The 8,004-nt window shown below is 26.5% G+C and overlaps 1 long non-coding RNA gene across 4 annotated transcripts; it reads right to left on the bottom strand.

The window, feature by feature from the left end:
- Positions 1–3,701: 3,701 nt before the first annotated feature.
- Positions 3,702–6,760, bottom strand: LOC107883722. Of its 4 annotated transcripts, XR_001679482.2 has the most exons (9): positions 6,640–6,760; positions 6,242–6,478; positions 6,015–6,179; positions 5,866–5,902; positions 5,590–5,807; positions 5,332–5,501; positions 5,162–5,251; positions 4,761–5,003; positions 3,702–3,864 (listed from the first exon to the last, which is right to left on the bottom strand). It is a non-coding gene; the product is annotated as an uncharacterized LOC107883722 (long non-coding RNA). The 4 variants fall into 4 exon arrangements; XR_001679480.2 differs by having other exon boundaries at positions 5,590–5,902; XR_001679484.2 differs by having other exon boundaries at positions 4,761–4,904; positions 5,590–5,902.
- Positions 6,761–8,004: the final 1,244 nt, after the last annotated feature.

Raw genomic sequence — 8,004 nt, 5'->3', positions numbered from 1 at the left:
GTAACGATAAACATCCAAACGAAAATCTCCATGACAACAAAATAATATAATATTGTTCAAAATTGAAAATATATTATACGGCCAATTTATTTCCAAAGACATTACATATTATGTACATTTCAACATTATCCATGTCAACACGAATACTTGTATTGTAGTGTAATAATTGGAATACGTTTATAATATAGTTTTATACCTACGTCTTAATAAAGCACCTTTATTGCGCGGCACAATAATTTGTTTCTTATCGCAAGAAATAATTTTCATCCAAATATTTGAGGATTTAAAATAATGTCATTAGTTTACTCTAATATGGAATTCAGACTTATAATTCATTTATTGACACTCGATCGAGACATCGAGTACCAGTCAGCTTGGAACATAGATACGCAAGGCAATTTCAAAATATTTAGATTCATTCTATGCTATTTGCATATCACAAACCTATTCACACCGTATTCACTATAAATTGACTAGATAGGTAATAACAACATATTATTCTAATAATATTGTATAAAATAACATTATGATTTATAATATTATATAAAATTAGTTTTTGACAAGAATTAGTTCAACCTGCCACACTTTTGATAGAAAAATAAATTACTTACAGAAATGCCATATAGGTACCAATATACGTCTAATAAAATATGTTTAGGCTGACAGATCGTTTTAAAACAATGATTTATAGACTATAGTTAAATTAAAATTTAACACATCCATTACAACTTATTGAGTAAGTTGAATTAATATTATAAAACTACAACAAAATAAGTAATAACTAAAAACGTTATTATTATTGGTTATTTAGTATGTAATTTTGTCCTGCAAATTTGAATATAAAATAAATATAAAAATTTTTTTTTATATTTTTAAGATTTGTTGGTTACAGAATTACCTACTTATCTATGTGGAACTTTGTTTTAAATTTTCAATCCTTAGCTATAAAATTTGAACATTTTATCAATTTTTAACAATAAAATAATTTTTAATTTTACAAATTTGGTCAAAATTCGTACGTTAAATGCTTGTAAAAAAAAAATGTGCATATTTTTAATATTTGTCAACTGCCATTGTAACAATTTATCAGGAACCTTGTATTACCTTTTCATGCTTTTTGGGCCAGTATTGATATTTATGGAAAAAAAAACTAAAAAAATATTTAATATTATAGCTAATACAATAGCGGCCGTCCTCATCGTCATCGTCATTATATAATCATCATTGTCTTTACCGTCGTCCGATTTTAATTTTAATTTTTTTTATATAATATTATACATCCGCGCTTATATTATATATAATAAATTAACGATAATGACGTGCCGCCACCCGCTGACATTCGCATTGTAATATTATAGGCATATCGTTTATGTATAATAATATCAATATACAGGCTGTAACAGGAAAACCTGATAGATGAAATAGCTTTTGTTCTAATCGATATTTAAAATTTTTTTTTTAAATATAATTTATATTCACCTGCGTCACACGTATAATATCAAAAAAAAATATTTTTATTTTTTAATACTGAAAATAAAAATATTTAAATTTTGATTAAAATTTTTTTTGATAAATTAAAAATAGCCAATTTGTGAATCTGATTATATGAATAATTTTGATGGAAAAAACATTTATCTAAGTCAAGTAGTTTATTTTTTTAGAATTTTTGTAAATATCAATATTTTTTTGATTAATTAATTTGAAAAAAAACTTTTTTCAACATATTATTTTAGGGAATTTGGTAACATGAGTTACACATCTTAAATTGTTTGCTAATCATATAATGTTAACAAATTTTTTCAAACGTTAAAGTAGCATAATTTTTTTTTCTAGTCTTCTTATTGTTACACCCTGTGTAATACCATTGATTAAATATACTAGTATATTTAATCAATGGTAATACATTTACATTATATACTCGGGTATATACATATTATATACTCGAGTATGTACCAATAATATATAGGTACGCGTATATCTTCTGCATATTATGTATATAAGGGAACAAGTCCTGACTGACTGATTCGCATTTTACAAATCTGTGTAGTTTACATTTAACAGAGTACCTAATAGAGATGAGGTAGACCCAGACATCCAGTCACGGAGCTAGTAATTTATTTTCTGGGGTGCTGGAAGGAGCAGATACTTTTTGCTATATATGGGCTAGTATTTATCCAAAAACTTCTGCGATTACTCAGATAAAAAATTTAATTTAACATAACATTTCTACAGTAGCAAACAGTTCAATTTTTAAGGTATTCTCAGTAGTTTTATATATACGTAGGAAAAGTTCTAAATAAAATAATTGTGTGAAGTTTTGAATAATCAACACCATGTCACAGTATTGTATAATGTAATGAGTAGATACCTATAATAATGGTATAGCTGGTACCTATATAAATATAAACGAATTTAAAACTTAAAATTTCACGTCATGCAATAGTGTTAATTAAAAAATAATAAAACAAAAATTAAATGCATTGATAAATAGTAACATACCAACATAATATTGTATAGGTACCTATAACCATGATATATATGGATATCTAAATATAATATTATAAACTAATAACCTAGAATAATATTATTACCTATTAAAAAGCTAAATGTTGGTGAATTGACCACTGTATAGTTTATTATCATCTTGGTATTTACAGACTACAGTAAAAGTAAAAACATGTATAAAATACTCAAAATACTCAAAAAAGTATCTATTCAAATTATCAATTTTAAAAAAAAAATTTAATATTTTAGATTTTTAGGTAAAATATATTGGTCTACAGTAAATTAATTTAAAATTTACATTTTTAGATTTTATTTCAGTATGGTTTTTTTTAAACGCAAATATAGGTATAAATTAATTTACTTTCATTATTTTACTAGAGCGAGTGTGTATAGTTACATATATTTAATATTTACTTGCTTAAGTTTAAAGAAATAAACATAAGATATTAATAAATGTTGTTATATAATTGAACAATTAATTAGTAGTTATGATAAACTAGGTACCTAGGGTACTAAAAATAAATAGATTAATACATTTTAAAATAAATTATTTTCATTAGATATTAGTTACAACTCACAGCACAGTTTGGGAACAGCTGGCTTATACAATACAACTTAATTTTTGTTAACATTTCTAATGTAAAAATGTATATTTTGAGATAGACTTCTTTATTACTTTATAGTGGTCCAATACAACTCAAATTAAATAATATCAATTTCTACAACATAAATCATACAGACAACAATTACAATTTTGTTTAAAATAATAAAAATCAGATAAAAATTGAGGAATTTTTAGAGCTCTTAAGGTGCATGACACTTATAAAAAAAATATCATTATAAAATCAATACTTCATTGTTTTACTTAGAATCTAAAACTGTTAAATGGTATCAATCAATGGGTAATAATATTATTCAAGCATTGCATAACTATACGATAAAACACAAAATTACAAATAAACACGTATATTGTACATAAAAATATCATATCTTGTCATGAAATATAATATAATATAATAAAACATTTGTTAGTAAGTTACAACAAACAAACTGTTCATTGAGCAGACACTTTAATGTTAAATATTGTTATCCAGCAAAATTATTGATAGGTATACATAAATTAATTATAATATTATCTACATATTTTTAAAATCTTATCAAACATCAAAGTTCATAATTGAATATCTTACACGAAATGGACCAATATAATCTTGAACATATCCATCATTTTGATGGCCTACCCTCTTGAGGACCTTTACTAAGTCCCCATGAACATGTAATGTATGAATGAGTTGATGAATAATTGTCGTTTTTAAAAATTTCTCATTTCTTGAAGTAGTATATTCTCTAATCTGTGAACTTTATATTTCTTGGTTATACATTTTGAAATCAAACTTTCAATACAATATTATAATTATTAATCTATATGATTCTGATTGTTTGATGACAAAAGATTCCCTTATGAATGTTACTAGTTATTACTATTATTACTTTATATATTTTTAAATGCTAAATTAAAAATAAAGTAGGTACTGTAAGATTTCGTCGGGCTTGATTTAGTTTAACAAAAATTTGATTTTCAATTAATATTAATTATTTCTCTCTAAGTAGTAAACAAAATATATTAAGAGGTTTCTACGCATGCATAGTTGTCTCCATCTTACATATACATGACATAGCAACATTTTTATTCGATAGTTTCAAAAGTGTGGTCTGTTAGTTTTGATATTAGAGTGAATTGACTAATATACATTTTCACACAGGTAGGCACATATCAACTATACAGATTTTATCAAATATACCATGCTATTCAAATGACAAAAATGCCAAAAAGCTAGACAAAATTTACTTGAATTCGACAAATTTTGATTTTGAAAATGGATATTAATTAGCCATTGTGTTAGTTAGGGAATGGTTGAGGGGATTTTATTTAAACAAATTCTTCGATATAATATCGACAATTTAAAAATCAAGAATTTTGATATATTTTATATTATATTTAAGTATACCATTAACTTTCGTAATAATGATAAATTTCCACGACCATGCTTTGGTAAAGTTGTTGAAGATTTTGAATTAGTTTTCAAATTAAAATATGTCAAACCCAAGTCCCACATTTTTGTTTGGCTTTGTTTTACGTGATTATTTATACCTGCTCCAGCCCTCTTAATAATTAAAAGAAATTTATATAATATACCATAATATAAATATTAGCATTACCTACAGATAAAAAATTATTAATTGGAAAAACTCACATATAAAATCCCATGCTTGATGTTTTGATATTAGAGTCAGTTAAGCAGAATGAAAAATTTCCAGGTAATATTATTGGTCCCATATTCACACCCAAAAACACTTAAAATCGTAGGTCCAACTTATGACAGTATCGCTCTATATATCTAATGAAAAAAGTTCTTCAATACTTGGACATTAATAATATTATATTAAGGACAATCTGGATGGCCTCTTTTCTCAGGTAAAAGTTGTGAAGCTAATACCTAAAATTGTGAAATAAATTACCAATTAATAGATAACATTTTTAACATTTAGTAATATGGATGGAGCATTGGAGCCATTGACTATACTAGTTGCTATCTAAATACTAGAAAACCACTAACTAAAAAATCTCAGTAAATTAATCATATTTGATGCTTACCATTATCCAAACTCTAGCTGCAACAGGGCTACCTTGAAGCAGGTGATATAATATGCTATTAATTTTCCAAGTACAATAGCGTATGACTATCTATGAAATTATATAAATTGCAATATTGTGTAGAAAATGCCATTTTAAGTTAGTATTTTTTTTTACTTATTCATATTTACCTGACAATAATAAAACAAGAATTCATTAATTTGCTCTCAGGGTCTCGGCCATCACATCGAGAACATAATTCATCTTAATATACACAGCTGTTAGTACTTCAATGTTCAAAAGTGCCTAGTAACTTTCTTTGGTAAATTAATATCAGGAACGCATACACCATTGAGAATGACTGTAAAATACAAGTTATCAATTTACTTTTTAAGTATTTAATAACAAACATTGGTATTGTTAATAGAAATTAATTATTTTTTACTTACTACAATTCTGTATTGTATTTTAAATGTGACAAAAACACCATGTTGTAGTTCTGGCAGACTTAAAACCAAGAACTCATTAATTTACTCACATGGTCTTGGGCATCACATCGAATACACAATTCATCAATGGCATCTTATAGACAGCTGTTAGTACTTCAATGGCTGAATATTACGTACAATGTTCAAAAGTGCCTCATAACTTTTTTGGTAAATTAATACTAGGAAAGCATACACCATTGGGAATTAATGTAAAATACACGAAACGAGGCCACTTACTTTGGAAAATTTGTGTTTCATGAACTTGAGGACACCACTGAAAAACAATATTAAAAATATTTAGTTAAATCTAAATAATGTCATATGAGTCATTATATTTGACCGATTCTTCTGTTAATATTATTATACTATTGATACTTTTTAATTACCTAGATGGACGTCTTCGAATGGTTTGGCAATACCTATTTGTCATCTAACATTTCTACTAAATCGTCTAATGAATTAGGAACTGGAGGCTGTCTACAGTGCCACATCTTTTTAACCCCATGTTGCGTTTGATGGAACATACAATCATCTGCTGCTTCCGGGTGACGCTAACAAATTCAAATTATTAAAAACAATAACATTTATTATTGTTTAATGGTAGTAATATTACTTGACAATTTCCTGGTTGCATACTAATCTGACTGATGGCAGTGAGTTTCCAAGAGAAATAACTCTTTAGAAAGTGCTGCTATGAAAAAATGCTAGGTTCCGGTTTAATTATAACTTCGGGACCACCGTTGTGCCGTTGTGGTTTAACGTCAAATGCCCTGGATTATTAAGGTCAACACAAGAGAGCTGTCCCAGAGCAAAGTGGCCAACGATTTATCCCGTGGCAAACTATAAGTATCTGAACAAGACATAGGTAAGGTTAATATTTTATAAGGTTACCCGATTTCATATTATTAGGTAAGTAGGTATGTTATAGAATTCGAACTATTTAAGTTTAACTGTCTACTAGTAATGATAATAACAATAATAATATAATTAATTTAAGTTGTAGACACTTACAAACGGCCGACGGGTTCGGAGTTTCGAGCAGCACTTTTTTGAAAAATGACCAGAGTAGTTCGCAAAAGCATAATAACAGTCGAGAGCCAATCTGAATTACTGGAATTATTGAATAATCAGGGTTTTGGTCTCGAGCAGTGACACAAAAATAGGTTTACTGTGACTCTATGGTTTCGCGTCCATCACCGTAGACGTTGGTAGCACTGGTTTGGCAGCCCGACGGCCGACGGATAGTCGGTCTTGTTTCGAGAGCGGGAATGTTTGCGAAATCCATAGATATATAAAACACATATATATATATATATCTATGGTGAAATCCGAGTTTGAGGCTCAAACTTTGAGCGTCTAGCTAATATCTGTCATAACTCATAATAATATTATTGATGTCATTTTTGTAATGAATTAATATGTTTAAAAAGTTGAAAATTATGAAAATTTCATCATTTCTCATATAAATCACACATCAAATAAATCGCTTGATATTATAATTTAGTCAAAGTATATTAACCTTCATAATTATAATTAAAACTGTGTACTCGTATTACCATTTACTATTTACCCGTTTTAAATATCAATATTATAATATTAAACATAATATAGGAAATCCAAAATACAAATAAATTTATATGCAACAAAATATAATATGCATTTTTATTAATTATTAAAAAATTTGTATTTTTACTTCAGTACAAAATATGTTGAGTGTATAATCGTTTCCTACATAATATTTTATTGATTCTTCCATTTTTTATTTATTGTTTCAGTCATTTCCACAATTATTTAATACAAATTACATTTTCCTTGATTTCAACAAAAGACCAGAACTGTTTATAATTGATAAATATATTTTATTTAACATGTAGGACTTAGCCACCTCTGTCTGTTTTAATTTTAGTTCATATCCACATTTGTTTAATTCCTAATCAAACAATAACATTCAACTAATATACCGGCCAACAGTACAATCTCAACAATTATTTTAATATACATGAAAATTCAATTTTCAGTTGAATATTTCAATGACAAAAAATTTTCAAGCTTATATAATATTATCCAGTCATAATCGTTGTAAAATATAAACTGATACCTAAACGGGTTGAATACAGTTCTATGACGTATATCTGGTTTTTCTAATGCAATGCTAATTTTTATATTTTTTAGTATCACGTTAATTTAATATTATAGATTCCAAACGGAGTGATAAATGTAGGTACCTATTGATTTTACTGTGTATTTATTTTTTTTGTCCTCACTTTTTGCTTCCTTTAAAACTTTTATTAAATCATCAATATGACAATGAACCTTCCTCTAAGTCACCTTTAAATTATCAGTAACTTTTGTTTATCACCACATCAAAATAGAATA

The sequence above is a fragment of the Acyrthosiphon pisum genome, unplaced genomic scaffold (assembly GCF_005508785.2).
Source record: "Acyrthosiphon pisum isolate AL4f unplaced genomic scaffold, pea_aphid_22Mar2018_4r6ur Scaffold_21342;HRSCAF=23698, whole genome shotgun sequence".
NCBI classification, from domain to species: domain Eukaryota; kingdom Metazoa; phylum Arthropoda; class Insecta; order Hemiptera; family Aphididae; genus Acyrthosiphon; species Acyrthosiphon pisum.
The sequence above is the reverse complement of the archived record's forward strand: the minus strand, read 5'-3'. Positions and strand labels throughout refer to the sequence as shown.